At 36.6% G+C, this 19,149-nt stretch overlaps 1 protein-coding gene across 5 annotated transcripts in view; it reads right to left on the reverse strand.

Annotated features, from left to right (window-relative positions):
* Positions 1-19,149, reverse strand: part of DIAPH2 (diaphanous related formin 2) — a 285,202-nt gene that overhangs the window by 115,656 nt on the left and 150,397 nt on the right. The window contains exon 25 of one of the 5 annotated variants that reach the window (XR_015750724.1): positions 3,828-4,024. The exons of the other annotated variants lie outside the window; for them this stretch is intronic. The gene's annotated coding sequence lies outside the window, so the exon portion shown is untranslated. The remainder of the gene's footprint in view (positions 1-3,827; positions 4,025-19,149) is intronic. 5 annotated transcript variants of the gene reach the window in all.

Consider the following 19,149-nt stretch of genomic DNA (forward strand, 5'->3'; position numbering starts at 1 on the left):
TTGGGACAGAGGTCTTCAAACTTGACAACTTTAAGACTTTAACTCCCAGAATTCTTGAGCTAACATGATTGGAGAAGGAATTCTGGGAGTTAAAGTCCACAAGTCTTAAACTTGCCAAATTTGAAGAGCCTTGGTTTGGTTTGGGGGATGGAATTAGGGGCAATAGCTATTGTAGGCAAGGGTTGTGTCAAAACTGACACTAAAAATGACCATCATGTCTTAGTAGACTTAGTAGACAGAGAAAGCTTTTGCCCAGGAATGACACCAAAGAGAAAGGATTACGGTCTGTATCGTAAACATAATTATAATTTTTCTCCAGAGGCTTAAAGTTGAATTCTTTGAGAAACAAATTGTCGTGTTAAATGTCAAAACATATTTAATGTTGATGAAATTTAGCTCTTAACCTGCCAACATGAAAAGAAAGAACAGGTTATAAACATAATGCTGAGCCTTACACTATCTGTAAAGCTCTACCCTATATTCACTCAAAATATATAGGCAGCTTGACGTCTTTTAAGTGAGGTTGAAAATATAGAAATGGGTGTTTTATTGAGAACTTTCCAATTCCAACCAATAGTACTGTTCAGAAGGAATCCACTATACAAACTAGGGATATCTTTTCCTGGAATAATACGACAATAAGATCCTACAGAGGTGCTATTATGCAGAACAAAACAATAGAACAAAATTGCCATGGGAACAATAATGTTTGTCTGTCTAAGTAACCTTGCAAGGGATGTTTTAAGCATTGTAAGATATGAGGTGCAAAACCCAGTGAGAAATAATCCCATTACTATGAGATAAATCAGAATGACTTACTTCGGTTTCACACTAAGGTCTAATTTACATGGACAATACTCTACACACTGCTTTTTTTAAATTTTGGTGTTGTTCTTTTGCTACAACATCCCCACAGAATCTAATACAGCTACAAATAATTTAGTAGGGCCATTGATTGACCTTTTACAGACCAGGATTCAAGCCATACAAGAAACAAGAAACAACTTTGTTCCATTAATATAAGATCATATAGGCAAGCAATAAAGACTCACAGCATCACAAAAGATTGTATTCTCGTCTTTGGAAAACTGCCTGAACTGACATGATAATTCTTAAAAAATAAATAATTAAAACCCCAAATCTGTTTCTTGAGTTGAATGTTCATGAGTGAAAATATTAATTAACTTACTCAAAAAAAAAATCCATTAGGGGGGGCTAAAAATATCTCAAAAGTAGCCATTCCCTTTCATGAACATGATATTATTTTATTTCATTTTAATTACAGGAAATGCTTTATCTGCACTTTAGGGAAAATCATAAAACTCAACAAAACCGTTTAATGCGAACCGAGAATAATTGTAGAAGGAAACCAGTTTTACTTTAGGGTTGTTGTTTTTTTTTTTCAATCTGCATCTCGCAGTGGAAAAAGGAAAACCATTACTCAATTAAAACAGAAATAATAATAATAATAATATAAAAACATTTTATCTTCCAGTATTTCTTTAAAAAATATTTTTAAAAAGTTCTGATAAGACTACTGTGTAGTTACCAAAAAGAAAAAAGCCCCCCGCCATCCTACAGCAATGATCTTCCAAGTAGGATAGGGGTTGTTTTAGATTTGCAAAAAATAAAAGGAGTTGCTAAGAGAGCCAGTTTGGCCTAGTGGTTAAGGCACCAGGCTAGAATGAAGGAGACCGTGAGTTCAAGTCTCATCTTAGCCATGAAATCCAACTGGGTAACCTTGGGCCAGGTACTCTCTTTCAGGCCAACCCTTACTGTTGTGGGGGAAAATAGGAGATATTGTTGGATATGTGTGCCGCCTTGGGGTCTTTGTAAAAATAATAAAGGCGGATATACAAAAATAAAACACATCACCCTGCCAACAAAACTGCATATAGTCAAGGCTATGGTTTTCCCAGTTGCAATGTATGGCTGTGAAAGTTGGACCATAAGAAAGGCTGAGCGCCAAAGAATGGAGGCCTTTGAACTCTGGAGAAGACTCCTGTGAGTCCCGTGGACTGCAAGGAGATCCAACCGGTCAGTCCTAGAGGAGATCAACCCTGACTGCTCTTGAGAAGGCCAGATCCTGAAGATGAAACTCAAAGACTTTGGCCACCTCAGGAGAAGGAAGGACTCGCTGGAGAAGAGCCTAGTGCTGGGAATGATTGAGTGTAAAAGAAGAAGAAGGGGATGGCAGAGAAGGAGGTGGCTGGGTGGAGTCACTGAAGCAGTCGGACTCTGGCAGATGGTAGAGGACAGGAAGGCCTGGAGGAACATTGTCCATGGGGTAGCAATGGGTTGGACACAACTTCGCAACTAACAACAAATCACAAATAGAATTAGAGATTGGTTCTGAGTCTCTAATACTGAAGTCTATAGAAACATCCAAGCATTGATATCAGGCCATAACTCTGTGAATAAGCCAAAGCAATTTCTGCATTGTTCAGCACCTATCTGCAAGACTCAGTGGTTAGAGTGCGGTACTGCAGGCTACTTCTGCTGACTGCTGATTGCCAGCAGTTCAGCAGTTCAAATCCCAAGATGGGTAAATCCTTCCTTCCAAGGTGGGTAAAATGAGAACCCAGATTGTTGGGGGCAATAGGCTGACTCTGTAAACCACTTAGAGAGGGCTGTAAAAGCACTGTGAAGAGATATATAAGTCTAAGTGCTATGGCTATTCCCTTGAGAATCACCAGATAAGGGCTTCCGTAGTCCAGTCTATGCCACTTCTTCAGAGAGACTCCATGCTGGCATGCCTCTTTACCACTCCTCTCCTTTAGCTCATAATTCTACCACAATAAATGTTCTCTGTGCTTCTTTTACTGTTCCTGACCTCAATGAGGCAAAGGGCAACAAACTATTTCCCCCTTTTCAGCAGATATTACTTCCCTCCTTAGCCAAACAGTGTCTCCTCCTCCACTTCTACCTTCTCTTCCATTGTTTTATTTTATTTATTTATTTGTCAAAAGCTTACAATGCAACAGAAACAAAAATAAACATAAGTTTAAATACAAGAAATAGGAACTAATAATTGGGGACAATAGGACAGGGGCAGTAGGCATGATGGTGTGTTTATACATGCCCTTACAGACCTCTTAGGAATGGGGTGAGGTCAATAGAGGTTAGTTTGAGGGTAAATGAGTTGGGTTTTGAGCAGGTGACAACAGAATCAGGTAGTGAGTTCCAGACATTGACCACTCTGTTGCTGAAATCATACTTCCTGCAATCAAGTTTGGAATGGTTTACATTTAGTTTATATCTGTTGCGTGCTCTTGGGTTGTTGTGGTTAAAGCTGAAATATTTATTAACTGGCAAGACATTGTAACATTATGATTTTATGTACTATGGTTAAGTCCAATCTTAGTCAGTGTAGTTCAAGGTTGTCTAATTCTAGAATCTCAAGTCTGGTGGTGTAGGGCAGGGGTCTCCAACCTTGGCAACTTTAAGACTTTTGGACTTCAACTCCCAGAGTTCCTCAGCCAGCTTTGCTGGCTGAGGAACTCTGGGAGTTGAAGTCCACAAGTCTTAAAGTTGCCAAGGTTGGAGACCCCTGGTGTAGGGTATTCTATTGTGAGCAGAGGAGTGTAATACTCTTCCGATAAAATACATCTGGACTTGCTCAATTGTATTTATGATATAGTGCGGATTGTCATGTTTAGTTTCGTTCCCTTCCTTTCTACACTGCTTCCTTTCAAGAATAATACTTTTTTTGGAGGAAAGAAGGAACATAGAATGAAATGGGTCTATAGATGTCTGAGTCCAAAGATGGCAGGGGTTTTTTTGGCTTGCAAATGCAGATGGAGAATTCAAACTGATAAACAAAGCACCTTATTTTAGAGGCTACTGATGCAAATCAGTAGCTGTTTCTTCAATTAATATGAACTTGGGTCTGTCTTCTCTCTCATACAGCTCAGGGGTTTTGGGTGGTGGAGGAAAGATTCACAATCCACATCTTCTCCCTGTCTATTCTTTCTTTTTCTTGGAATTCAGGGCCGTTTTCCTTTCCGGATATGCAAACTGGTCACTGCAAAGTATAAATCAAGGAGAGGCCTTAATTCTATTCAGCATCGCAACTTCTTTGGGATACAGAGAAATAAAGAACAGCTGGATGCATATTTATCAAGCTTCAGGGAGTCCAACAGGCTCAGAATTGCTTTGTTTATGCCAGCCTATTAAGAATTAAAACTATAACCTCTTTCTCTTTGAGCATGCAAATGATATTAATTAAATAATGTTGCGTGTCAGCTTCATGAGTTATCAATCAACCAGGGAAGTATCTCCTTCTTTCAGGAAAAGCTACTGGGATTCATTTGTTAGTGTGCCCTTTCTGTTCTGTTGAAAGTTGAGGTGTGGGAACAAAGGAAGCTCCTAATTAGATATGCACAACAATGTGTATGCGTGTGTTGTGTATGAATTCTCTCCACTGAGAGAAAGGGGGCAAAACCCACTAAATTAAAGGTTTATTTGCGGCTTTAGCTTCCAAATACCTTGTTCTTCACTGTCTCTTGCTCATTGCTGAAGCAAGACAACAGTTGCATGATTTCTATCTGGATCCTCACCACCATTTCTTCAAAGTAAGTGCATCTGTAGAATGCATTGAGTTGAACCTTTGGGATCAAAGGAAGTCCATCTTGACTCAACTTTAATGAAAATAACTCAGCTCTTCTAAGGACAATCCACGGGCAAGAGTTGATGGATAGAAATAGAATACCTATTAATATAAGATTTGCGTTGTCAAGGTTTAGAATAGAGGTAGAAATTAGAAAGGGGGAAAATATTATTATGCATATTCCTATATAATATTTTAAAATCAGTATGTGGGTGAAAGGATTGGAATTTGAAAGATAATTGTATTATGTGCACTTAAACAACAATATCATGGTTATTAGTACTGTGTATTAAAATACTGAATAATTAAATGATGAAGGATTATATACATGGTGGAACAAATACTGAAATGTTTACAATTTCAATTGTAATATTTATAATGTTATTATAATGATGTGAATATGATTAAGGTAATTAAGATTATCAATATTATCACTATTATTTGCTATTAAAATTAACGATACCCAGATGCTACATTGTTCATGTATTGAATACATATACATACATACATACATACATACATACATACATACATACACACATATATATATATATATAAAAATACACACACAAAAAATAAGGATAATCCAGGAATCTTTTTAACCAGTTCATCTATTTCATACACTGTCTTCTCCTCCTACTTCCTTCAACCTTGCCAAACAGTTTCTTCTCTTTGTGACACACACACACATACACACACACACACATTGTTGGACAATCAAAGCATTTAATCTGCTTATGAGAAGAGCTTGGCTCCAGAGAGTTATGATCATACCATTAAGTGCTAGGAATGAATATGCTTGGGTATGATCAAGAACCAACATCGCAGATCACAATAATTTATTCTAATTTTGGAGTCTGGATGCCAAGATGTGGAGATAATTTTAAACTGCACCTCACCCACGTGAACTGCCTTTGCCCCTGTTTCATCATCATCATCGACCATTTAACTATCCCCTCATTAAATTTATGTGTTCCATAAAGTTTCCTGTAGGGTTGTACAGACCATTTTTAGATTCAACCTCCTATTTTTATGACTCCCTGCCCATGTTTCAAATCTCTGTACACTCTCTATTATTGCTCTGCCCACCCTATAGTTCGCAGGACTGACACATTTATTATATGTGAATTTAATTAAAATTCTCTTTAGTTTTTCTTACAGATCTTATAGAAAGGTTCTTAAATAAAGTGGAGGCCAACACAGGATCCCCAAAGTACCATACTAAATCTCTCAGAGTAATAACACACTGCTATTTATTACACTCTCCCCTCTTATTTTATTTCTCTTTTCGAGACCACCAATGTTCCTGAAGTCCTCCTACAGAAAACAAAAAACAAAAACAAAATAGATCTACCACATATGTTGTCTCTTAACAAGTGTGAAAATTCTTTCTTCTCTCACAACTAGTGATTCCCCACTGCAGAGCTGGCATAAGGACCTTTCCAAATCTACCCGGGAGGTCTCATAGATAATTTCTTCACTTTATTACTTCTAGATAGCTATAGGGAAAAAAAATCCGGCCAAAGAAAAATGTTCAAAGAAGCTTGGTCTCATAATATTAATCCACTCTATCCTATGGAATTAATAACCTTGATGGCTAAATGTAAGGTGGAATTTTTTGAAGCTGGGAAACAGTACTTTTCTATGACCTAATTTCCACAACTCAACTCAACTAAAAAAAAAAGAGCTTTGATCCTAAAATTGTTGCAGTTCCTTTTTTATCCTTATAAATGTCATTTGGTCCCAAAACCGACAATTGATCATGATTAATCTAACATAGACATCAGAACTTTGTAATATTGATCAATCCTGACAGAGGAATTCAAAGTACAGTCGGGAACATATGTCAAACACGAATCATCAGGTTCACACGTAAAGTTTCCAATTTTGGGGAAATTTTATTTTGGAAATTTATACTACTTTATTGCTCAAGCCTATACACAGGAATCTTATCAAACTAATGGTTTGCAGTGGGTAAAACTAGATAAGATTTAACAACATTCAAGTGGGGTTAGACTGCATCCTCTGGTGATCACATAGAGACTCCAAACCAATTCCCTACTTGACTCCTCCCCTTGGCTCTGCTAGTCTTTCTGGCATATATCCTTTATATATCTATATCTATATCTATATCTATATCTATATCTATATCTATATATCTAATCTATATCTATATCTATATCTATATCTATATCTATATCTATCTATCTATCTATCTATCTATCTATCTATCTATCTATCTATCTATCTATCCATCCATCCATCCATCTATCCATCCATCCATCCATCCATCCATCCATCCATCCATCCATCCATCCATCTATCTATCTATCTATCTATCTATCTATCTATCTATCTATCTATCTATCTATAAAAGGCGAAATACCACTCATGCATCATCACAAAATCTCCAGAACCGTAAAGCTTCCAAACTTGAAATTTGGCACATATTGGCTTCTATATGCTCACTAAGGATTTTTCAAAATGACTATCAGAGCATTAGTATTTTGTATATATTATTATTAACATGCTCTGATGCTAAGGAGTTCTACTTCTCCCTCCCCCTCCTGAAAATAAATCTGTTCCAAATGCAAAACACAAGCAGAGGAGTTTCAGTTTTAGTTTCAGAGCACCAAGAAGCTTTAGTACAGAACAGTTGAGCTAAGCCATGGCCAGGCTCCTTGTTGTCTCCTTCTTGCTCACACAGCAAATACTGTTTCACTTTCCAAACAGCCCTCAACTCTCTCACACACTGACAGGATGCTAGCTAGATGAATACCGATGGATGCTGGTAGGCAGAGGCAGAATTTTCTCCTCTTTATTTTCCTCCCCAAAAACTAAGGCCAACCACATAGTTTCATAGCAAAGCACGGGTATCGAGCTAGTGGTATATATAACTTGATACTCCATTTTAGGTTATCTTCCAAATGACCCAATTCCCCTTCCATTAATACAGAATTAGATATATTTTTTTGGGGGGGGGTGTTGTGAACAACTCAATCTCAGATTGAAACAATTCAATTTAATTCAATAAAATCTCGCATCTATCAGAGGAATTCAGTTTATAAGCACACTTCTAAAGGAAAGGCTATAGAATTAGTCTGCCTTTACACAGAGATACATATTGTAGCCTACTTAAAATTCTAGTTATACAAAATAATTTGTACATGTTTATATGTATAGAATCTAACTCATGTGAATAAATTGAGAGATAGACGGGTGCTGCAAATTAGCTATTTAGTAAAGCCTATTATATAACTGGATGTATTGATTCATGTACAGCATAAAATTTGCAGTTAGAGCTACAGATAGTAAATGTGAATGTAAGTACATGTTAACAATTTGGTTCATTATTAGATCCATTATTACCTGGGTATATGTATGAATGTATTTTTAAGGTTGTTATTGGATACACTCTCTTATCCGTATCTTTTAAGCTAAAACATCGAATGGAAGGGTCAGGATCTTACTGTGTTTCTTTTTTTAAAAAAAAGCAAACAAAAATCTAAATTTTCTACCTGCTTTTCTCAGCTAGTATGGATGTGCTTTTAAAGAATGCATTACAATCATTGTTCCTATTGCATACAGAGTGCTCTGTTGTATTCACGACACAAAGAAAGGTGGAACACAGAGGGGAAAAAACAGCTCGGTAATCAAGGGAGATTTATGAATTGACAGAATTGTACATTGCCAGGTTTGACACTTCGCTATTGTAGAATGGATGAGCAGATCTCAGGACCTTAGGACTTACTTTGTTCTTTGTTGGAATTGTATGACTATGGCCAAAGGCAAAACTGAGTTTGTGGTGTATATATGTGTGTATGAGCCGAATGGAGTTCAGATTCCAAGTGAGTAATCTGCATATTTAAAAAAATGGCATCCCATAAGAAGAGAAGAGTATGGCCCTTTTTCAATCTCTCAACTTTAAACAGATCTTGTCACAAATATTTTGCCTCATTTATTTTTTTATGTAAGATTTATATTCTGTGTGACACACTAGCTTAGCTTGGTATACATCGCCTTCCCTTCTTGAAATCTGTCCTTCAAGAAAAGCCCTGTGGGAAATTGGGCACAATATGCAATTCACAAAATCTTGAATTTGGAATGAATATGCCACAGTAAACTTTTGATAGAGTTCTTTGGGCTACTTTGATATTTTAATCAGACCTTCATTACTGAAGGACGAGTACATGCAATGTAATTTTAGAGATGGGTGGGTGGGTGGATGGATGGATGGATGATAGACAGACAGACAGGATAGCTAGATAGAATGGATGGACACATACACATACAGCATATCCTATCAAAATAATGTACACACTCACAATTAGAAAATTGTATATATAATTAGCTTCATTGCCAGGTTAATATAATAACAACCTTCTACACACACAACCTTCTACAATGCTATTACAAATCTGGGACTGGAACAACTAGTAACCAACAACACTAGACTAAACAACTGCCTCGATCTCATCTTCTGCAATAGTTTGAATTTAATTTACGGAATACAAACTAAAGAACCCTTTTCCAGCAGTGACCACAATATGATTGACTTTTGTCTCAACATACGTCCACACGAAAATCACCTCAATGATGTAATCCCCAATTATAACTTCAAAAAGGCAACTATGATCTTATAGACAACGACCTCTCATCCCTTGATTGGCAATCTCTATTCTCTGGATGCAATACCGTTGAAGACCATTACAACATATTCTTACTTGAAATCAAAAGAGTCATCATACTATATGTTCCAACAACAACTCCCAAAACAAAACAAAAAAGATTACCCATATCAATAAGGAAACTTCAATCCAAAAAGAGATCACTTTGGCGGAAAAACAAATCTGGTCACGTTGCCAATTTCAAAAACCGATACAAAAACTTATGCCACCAGATAAAGACCGAATGCACCAATTATCACATTAAACAAGAAGAAAACCTTCTAAGCACCAATTCCACCGTGCTTTTTACAATTTTATAAACAACAAACTAAAGACTCAAGGTCCATCCCTCCCTTGATAGGACCTGATGGTAAAGACTGCAACGACGACACCATTAAAGCCAACATCTTTAACACATTCTTGGCTCAGTATTTGTAAACAGCAATGGATCTTGCCCAGTATTTCCTAACTGTACCACAGATAACAACAATGACCTAATACATATCGATTTCACAGAAGACAATGTTGAAAAATCACTACGCAATCTAAAACCATCCCTATCTATTGGACCGGATGGAATATGTGCCTACTTCTTAAGAAAGCTATCCACTGCCATAGCCAAACCTCTAAGCATAATCTTTGAAAAATCTTTCAGAACCAGCTCCTTGCCTAACCTATGGTCACAAGCCACAGTCATCCCCATCTTCAAAAAGGGAGACCCAAGCCTAGTTGAAAATTACAGACCAATCTCCTTATGCTGCGTCACCTGCAAAGTCATGGAATCAATTATTAACCAATCCATCATCCTCCACTTAGAGACAAACAACCTACTCTCAATAAACAATTTGGTTTCAGAGAAAAACTATCCTGTAATCTGCAACTCTTACACTGCAAAAACATATGGACGACACAACTCGACCAGGGCAAAGCAATAGACGCAATCTACATAGACTTCTGTAAAGCCTTTGATTCAGTGGTACCCGACAAACTACTCCTAAAAATAAAATCCTATGGTATATCTGGACAACTGAATAACTGGATAGAAGCATTCCTATCAAACAGACAACAAATGGTCAAAATCGGGAGAGTCCTATCAAATCCAGTACCTGTCAATAGTGGTGTCCCTCAGGGTAGTGTTCTAGGACCAACTCTCTTCATACTCTACATAAACGACCTCTGTGATCATATTAAGAGCAATTGCGTTCTCTTCGCTGATGATGTAAAACTGTTCAATACTACAGACAATACTGCTACCCTACAAAAAGATCTTGACTATGTATCCGAATGGTCAAACAAATGGCAACTTCAAATCTCAACAAATAAATGCTCTGTCTTACATATTGGCAAAAAAATCAGAAAATAAAATACAAGCTGAATAGTCAAGACCTTGTTGATGACCCAAGCTCTGTAAAGGACCTTGGAATACTCACCTCTAATGATCTGAGTGCTAGAGCCCACTGCAACTACATAGCCAAAAAGGCATTAAGAGTTGTTAACCTAATCCTACGTAGCTTTTCTCTGGCAATATCACACTACTAACCAGAGCATACAAAACATTTGCTAGACCAATACTCGAATACAGTTCATCAGTCTGGAACCCTCATTACGTATCTGATATTAGCACAATTGAGAAAGTCCAGAAATATTTCACAAGAAGAGTTCTCCACTCTTCTACTCGTTGTAGAATACCTTATGCCACCAGAGTTGAAATTCTAGAACTAGAAAACCTTGAATTACGCCGTCTTCGGTCTGACTTAAGCATGGTATATAAAATCATACATTGCAATGTCCTACCTGTCAATGAATACTTCAACTTCAACCATAACAACACAAGAGCACACAATAGATACAAACTCAAAGTAAACCGCACCAAACTTGATTGCAGGAAATACGACTTCAGCAATAGAGTAGTCAATGTCTGGAATACTCTACCCGACTCTGTAGTCTCTTCCCCAAACCCCAAAAACTTTAACCTTAGACTGTCTACCATTGACCTCACCCCTTTCCTAAGAGGTCTGTGGGGCGTGCATAAAGCGCACCAACGTGCCTACCGTCCCTGTCCTATTGTTTCTCTATTCTTTTATTTTCCTTATATGTACCCATCTCATGTATTCACAACTATGTATACACTTATACTTATTATCTTGTAAACAATTGACAAATCAAATAAATAAATAAATAGGGTGAATACACAGAATTCGTCTGACTCACTAAAATTGCTGAGAGAAGGAAGGCATTCCCTACTGGATATTACATTTAATCATAGCTGATGAACTGTGTATCTTTTAATTTTAGTAGACAATTACACTGTTTCAAGAGTTGCACAAAGGCAAAGTGGGGGATGAGCTTAGTAAGAATCCCCGCTCTATTATTAAATCTCACCTAAATTCATTTCTACACTCACTGTTTATCGTGTTTTGTGATTCACAGTTACAAGATGCATCCTGACAGAATCATGAGCTTGAAGAGTTTTAGATTTCAGCCACTGTCCACTGAATTTGTAATTATGACAGTGAAATGCTCCAGCACTGAACTCCTGAGGTTTCTATGCGTTTCGGAAAAGCATAGTTTATTCATATTTAAAGTGAATGTAATGTTTTGTCCCCAGCATCCCAGTCAATCCTGGGACTCCAATGGAGTTGCAGGAAGGAAGTTCTTAAAGAATGTCTTCCTTTTCTTTTAAACAATATCTTACCATTCTCTTAATTGAAAAGACCTGCAGATTTGATCTATGGTTCTTCTCTACTACAGGAAACACCTCTTTGTTTAAAAATGGTCAGATGTAAAAAAAAATCAGGAGCCAGAATAGAATGGAAAACCACTGTGAGTTTATTCCACGCAACCTATACACAAACTACTAATGGTCAAGGTGAATTGACACCAGAGTCAATGGACTTTGGGGGAAGGGGTTGACTTAGGTCTCTTATGGGGTGTAGAGACGCTAAACTAATGATGGTTTGAACTTCTAAATTATTTTAAAAATATTCAGAAAGAAAATGTATAGCAAGGACATATCTTTTATTATGACCTTGAAATCTGCTATTCTGATCAAATTCACTGCAGAATCAACATGATATCACAACCACAACAATGCAGCAGGAATGGGATAATGTGAGGGAATGTTGTCCAGATTCCCAGGAGGGACAGAGAAGGAAGAGACAACTCACCTTAGATGGTTTGTGTGTGAGAGAGAAGGTGAAAACATCTGCTCCCTCATAGTTCCCAGAGTATATGGTTTATGAGGCATGTAGTCTGCTTTGATTTGGCAAACTTTCTGTCTGTAGGCGAGGAATATTAAAGGAATCTTCCCAGAAGAATCGCAAGAAGGCTGGACATATAATCTATTAACACTTTCAAAGTGAACTTAAAGCCAGAGAACATGGATATAAAGTTTAACTCTTAAGTTGGGATTGCATCTATTGATGAAATTGGGTGGGCAGGGCTGGAAAAAGGCATAATTCTACTTAGGGGGTAAGTTGTAAAACATTCCTAGTTAGTCTAATTGATGTCAACCCTGAAGCTGAACTGACTGAGGCCATTTTGAGGCTTCAGTGTTGCCACACTGGAACTGAGGGATAGGGAGGGGGGAATACAAATAGAGGGGGCTTCTAGTCAAAACAAAATACTTTCTCCTGGAAACCAAGGACATTCTCATAGGTGTCCGGGGAGAGGAGGAGCAATGTGTCTTGACAATTGGACGGGACCATGTGACTGACTGACTTGGAAGAGGGAGAAACTTTTACTTTTAATTATGTGAAAAACACGGGAATATTCAGAGTCGGTTTTCACCAGCTTACGCCAATATGATATGTCCAATAAATCAATTCTTTGAGAAACCAACTTGCCTTGGAATTCTGTTTATCATGGATGTTGTTGTGGCCCACTGTTGTGGCTGGAAGAGCTGGCAGCAGAGTCAGACAGTAGTGAGGAGGTTGGGGAGGAACCTGGGTCATTCCAAGATGCCGAGGAAGGCTCAGACGAGGGCTCTGCATCAGAGGCAGAGGTGGGGCCAGGGCAGACTGGCAGTCATCAGCTGCCTTCAGACTCAGACAGCAATGAGGCGGGGGAGTTTCTGGAACTGGTTCCCAGCCTGCGCATGTGCAGGGCTACCAGAAGACAAAAACAATTGAGAAAGCAGGGTCGACTCAAGAGTAAGGCCACACCTTGGAGATGATTGCCCCCTCCCATAGGACATAAAAGAGGAGCGAACGGGATGTGAGCTTTTGCAGGAAGCAATTAGTTTGTCTGGTCGATTCAAGCTTTGAAAAGTTCTGTTTGATTCTGTGTCAAGTTTGGCCTTGCCCTGCATCTGGCAATTAGTTCTCTGGCAGCATTCCAAGTCCAATAAGGTGGGTGTTTATCAACATTCCCCTGAAAGACTGTTTGTGAAGCCTTGCAGGCTGTGAATGAACGTAATTCACAGCCATGGAAATAAAAGAGGTTTTGCCAGGACTAAGATTGTGTTTTACACTTTCTAAGGAAGCCTAGGTCAGAACAGATGTATTACTTAGGACCCTGACAATTGAGTCTACATTGGTCAAAATCAGTACCTTGCTGCAGTAGAAGGAAAGGCAGAGGCGGAGTCAAGAGAGAAATCAGCCTGGAATCCTTACATTCTCACAAGCTGTCTCAGTCTAAACCCCTCTTGAATCCCGTTAACTCTTATCTAGCACCAAATTTAGTGCTGATCGTTAGTTGATCAGATTCTTGGGTATGGACATGAGCAATAATTCAGCTTAACTGGAACTTAATGTTCTTGATTCTTCACACCTGACATTAGCCTTCTTTTTTTAAACTGAAGGTTGCTGCACTGGTTTCATTATAAAGCCTGGAGTGAGAAGAAACCACATATCCATCTAACTATGCAGGTGGGGGGTGAAAAAAAGCTTCTTCATCCTGATTGACTTGTATGACGGTTTTTGAGTCCAGGAAGCCTCTCCATGCCCGATCAGCAGGGCATCATTAGCACACCGACAAAGAACACTGACAGAACGTTAATGACATTTACACCACATCAGCTATCGACACCTGGGATTTCCTGAAAGCTCCTTACGGAGGAATAAATTCAGTTAATCTATTCTGAGATGCCCATTTCTGTACAGCACTCTCTCCCTGGCAAACAGAGGAGGGCTACGGAATGGCATGATTGCTAGCATTAAAACCTGAGCATTTTCTCAGCTAATGTCTTCCCCAAAGTGAGCAAAAGGGATAAACAGACAAATAAACCAAACCGTTGATCTGTGGTGATCCAGGTTTAATTCACCACTCAATTATGGAGCTCACTGGATGGGTTTGAGCTAATCACTGTAGCTTAAGATTCATGCCTGCTTCAAAAAGCTATGGCTGGATGACATAGAAGAGGCAGGAAGACCCCCTAATCATTGCCATCTTGAATGCTTAGAAGATCTAGGCAATATATACATACATATAGATATAGATATAGATATAGATATAGATATAGATATAGATATAGATATAGATATAGATATAGATATAGATATAGATATAGATATAGATATAGATATACATATACATATACATATACATATACATATATATATATATATATATATATATATATATATATATATATATATATATATATATATATATATATATGGGGGAGGGAGAGAAATTTATACGATGACTTTGTACAGATACACTTTTTATCATCCTGAAAATAAAAGAGCTTGGAAAAACAACATAAATGGGTATTCTAGATACATTATTATTACAAGAAAATGCTTCAACATATAAATGTGTGTATGTGTGTGTGTGTGTGTTTCTGTGTGTGTATAGATCATCTCTATATATCTCTATCTCTATCATCTATTTATCGACCATCTACCTATCTTCTATCATCTATTTACCATCTATCTTCTATCTATCATCTATCTATCTATCTATCTATCTATCTATCTATCTATCTATCTATCTATCTATCTATCTATCTATCTATCATCTATCTATCTATCTATCTATCTATCTATCTATCTATCTATCTATCTATCTATCATCTATCTATCATCTACCATCTATTTATCATCTATCTACCATCTATCTTCTATCTATTATCTATTTACCATCTATCTACCATCTATCTACCTTCTATCTATCATTTATCATCTATCTTCTATCTACCATCTATCTATCTTCTATCATCTACCATCTATCTATCTTCTATCATCTATCTTCTATCTACCATCTACCTTCTATCTATCATCTATCTATCATCTATCATCTATCAGCTATCTATTTACCATCTATCTATCTATCTATCTATCTATCTATCTATCTATCTATCTATCTATCTATCTATCTATCTATCTATCTATCTCATACTGTGCTTTTCATTCATATTGGGTGAAAATCAAGTGTTCTCTTTTCCCACTGAAGGAAAGGAACCCTTTCACTGAATACAATAGTTCCGCTAAAGTCTTGTCTAAGTTTATGTGTAGGTTACTCTGTGTCATGATTGTCTCCTTGTAAGAGGGAGGCTCCCCCTATTACTTACTATCAGAGATCACCCCTCCCCCATCCAGAGGTACTGCACTGAAAATCTTTTTTATGCATGTAGATGTTTCTAACAGTAATCCATCTGTAACCATAATGGCTAAACAGCACTAATGTCTATCTTCTGAACTCTTCTACTAAATACTCAATTTCTTATAGAAAAGAAACATCAAATCCAAGATTTTGTCCTAAATGAAAAAAAAAAAAAAAGAGGAACAGGGAAAACACAAATGGATTTGTCTTTGGCATTAAGACAAAGATGAAGTGTTTGTTAAAGAGAAGAGGATTGAATCAGAGATGGTATTCAGCAGTTGGCCAGTTCTGGAGAACCGGTAGCGGAAATTTTAAGTAGTTTGGAGAACCGGCAAATCCCACCTCTGACTGGAGATTTTACAGTATCCTTCCCCTGCCATGCCCACCAAGCCACGCCCAGAGAACCGGTAATAAAAAAAAATTGAATCCCACCACTGGATTGAATTATTTTAGATTTTAACCAGTAAACCTTCCCTACTGCTAGATTTTAACCACTAAAGCTTCCCTACTCCTAATCAAACATAGTTAAGAGAAACTAGAAATGTGCAGTGTTCTGGGTTTGTTTTCAAAGAAAGGTGCATCACGGTGCATTGCAGCATGAATTGTAGCACCTAACCATACTTTGTTATGAGCCAAGAATTACTATTTTTTTTTTCCTAGTTCTAGGCGGGGGGAGATACCCCAAAATTCTTGAGCCCTTTTTCTGCTTGCTCTTTAAAATTGCTTACAAAATATGTATATATTTGTAGGATTAAGGGGGGAAGGTGCAAGATGAGAGTAAGAAATGGAAATTTGATCACCATAATTTCTCATAGCTGATAACATAATTTTAGCATGTATTGTGTCCTAGGATTTCAGATTGTTCTGTGGTGTTCCTTGGTGTTTTTAAATCCAATGCGACTTAGGCAATGTGAATTCACTCACAAATTAACTATAAATAGTTTTCCATTTCTACGAGTTAAATAAACAAATGAAAAGTATGGCGGCAGTGACAAAGTACACATATACAGATTTCATTTCAATGTTTCCATGATGGTAGAGAAAGTTTTTAGAGAGAAAATCATTTTCTTTTTTCAATTAACCTTTAGATTTATATATTTCTCTATATTAGGCAAGGCATCTGTTGCTTTTTCAGATTATCCGAAACCATTCTTCCTTTCTACCATTATCCATTTTGTTAAAAAAACAATCTAACAGTTTGTACTTCAAATTAGATATCAAATGTTTTTTTTCTTCCTTCATTAAGATATTAATGTTATTATCCCAAAATACATAATCTTACCAATTACAGGAGCTAGAGAACAGTTAAATTAATACAATCAGAAACAGAGTACTTGTTTTATTGAAGTGCTTTCGGTACTAATTTGCACCATTGATGCCACATGTTTTCTTATCACTAATTGCAAAATTATGTAGGAATCACAAAATATTTGACTTTCTGTGCAACCGATAAGTAACAATGCCAGCTCTGCTAATAGAATAATGAGAGGAAATGAGCTAAAAGTCAAAGATAATTACCTCACTGGTAGATCACTGTTATGAAACACAAAAAGGAATACTGATCAAGAGGAAAAAGAGGATGATAATTTGGTTATAGTACTGTTCATTGGAATATATGGGAAATGCTCAAATCTAACAGTCTTACAGTTAGTCAAGAATATGTCACAACCACATTTCAATAGCATGAGCCATCCGGGACAACCTCAAAAAAGGATATTTTTGAGTTGGGAGAGGTATAGAAAAGTCCAACTCGAGTATCCAACAAGCATGGGAGTCTTTTTCTCTTAGAAGTAAGGTTGGGACATGATAGATACACAGACTTGTAGAAATGATGGATATATTAAAACTTAAGAATCCTCTCAATACTTGATTATACATATAATCACGGCGGCAAGAATCACATGTCTACCACACCGTCAGATGGAATAATAATTTGTAAAATTCTGGAATCCGCAGAAATGGAGAGACTCACTTTGAAATTAAATGACATAAGAGGACTCAGAATATTATACGATTTGGAATATTTGGGTAGACAGTAAAATATGAAAAATATAGGTCAAAAATGGAAATACAATTTGCATACTTGTATATATATATATGTAGAATCCATGAGAATTTGTTGAAATAGAGGGATTATCAGTAAAATGGAGATTTATATTAATGATATTTATATCTATATTTATAATATTCATGTAGTTATATTTATATTGTATAGATAAAATCTTATAGTTTTTCTCTTTTCATGGTTATGGATTATAGAATTTAGTGTATAGACTATATTTATATAGATTTATACCTGACTTTCTTTAGATATAGATATTTATTTAGTGCTATGATATCCTTTTTCTTTTTGACTTATTGATCTTTTTATATGAATTACTTTATTAATATTAATTGGTTATTAGTTATTATTAATAATATTTCTATTAACTTTTAAGTATTAATTGTATTAATCGTACTTATTGTACTGTCAAGAAAACGATGAAGAAAGGTACTGACATACTTTATTTTATAGAATTTTTTGTAAATATTTTAACATGTTAAATTTCAATAAAGTTTTTTTTTTAAAATCTAAAAACAAACAAACAAAAATACTTAAGAGCTCTCTAATGAAGCTAAGGAGGAGACTGAAGACAATGTTATGGAATCTGCTACTGGGAAATTCAGAGACGGTTATCAGTATGAATAGGTTGAAAAAGGAGATTAAACAAATATATGATACATAAGGTCTCTGTTGCAGGTTATGCATTTGGTATCAAGCCAAAGGTATTTTAGGGTCAACTGTTGAGGAACACAAGTAGAAGAACGTTGTTGCAACTCTTCCTGGTTGTGAGCCAGATCTCTGACTTGTTGCTATGGCAACAAGGTGCTCTATTTTGATTAGGCCCAGCTGTTATGCTTAACAACTTCTTAAGAAATCAAACAACAAGCCATGTAGGTGATATTCATAAAGAAATCCTATCAAGTTCAGTGGAGCTTATTTCCTAGAAGATGTTTCCAGAGTTTTTAAATCGTTTCACTCTTTGTTGGCGATAACCCTGAGGTCCTCTATCTTTTCTTTAAAAGATGGAGTAATTAAAAAAACCACTCACATTTGCCACCAAGTGGACACTCACAATTAAGACCAACCAATCATTTGTAATGGATGGATATGAGATGCAGTGGACTTTTCTTTTAAAAACGCCTTAATTATCAATGAAACACAATAGAAAAACCAGTGCCAAGCTTTTGTTTCCCTATAGGATCAGATCTAAATTGCTCCAGATATTTTAGCAAAATACTTATTAAAGGATGAGTTTTCTCAATTGTTGAAAGCGGGGGTGGGTG

The sequence above is a fragment of the Notechis scutatus genome, chromosome 10 (assembly GCF_049901735.1).
Source record: "Notechis scutatus isolate UNSWTSFEM ecotype Mainland chromosome 10, rNotScu1.2, whole genome shotgun sequence".
NCBI classification, from domain to species: Eukaryota; Metazoa; Chordata; class Lepidosauria; order Squamata; family Elapidae; genus Notechis; species Notechis scutatus.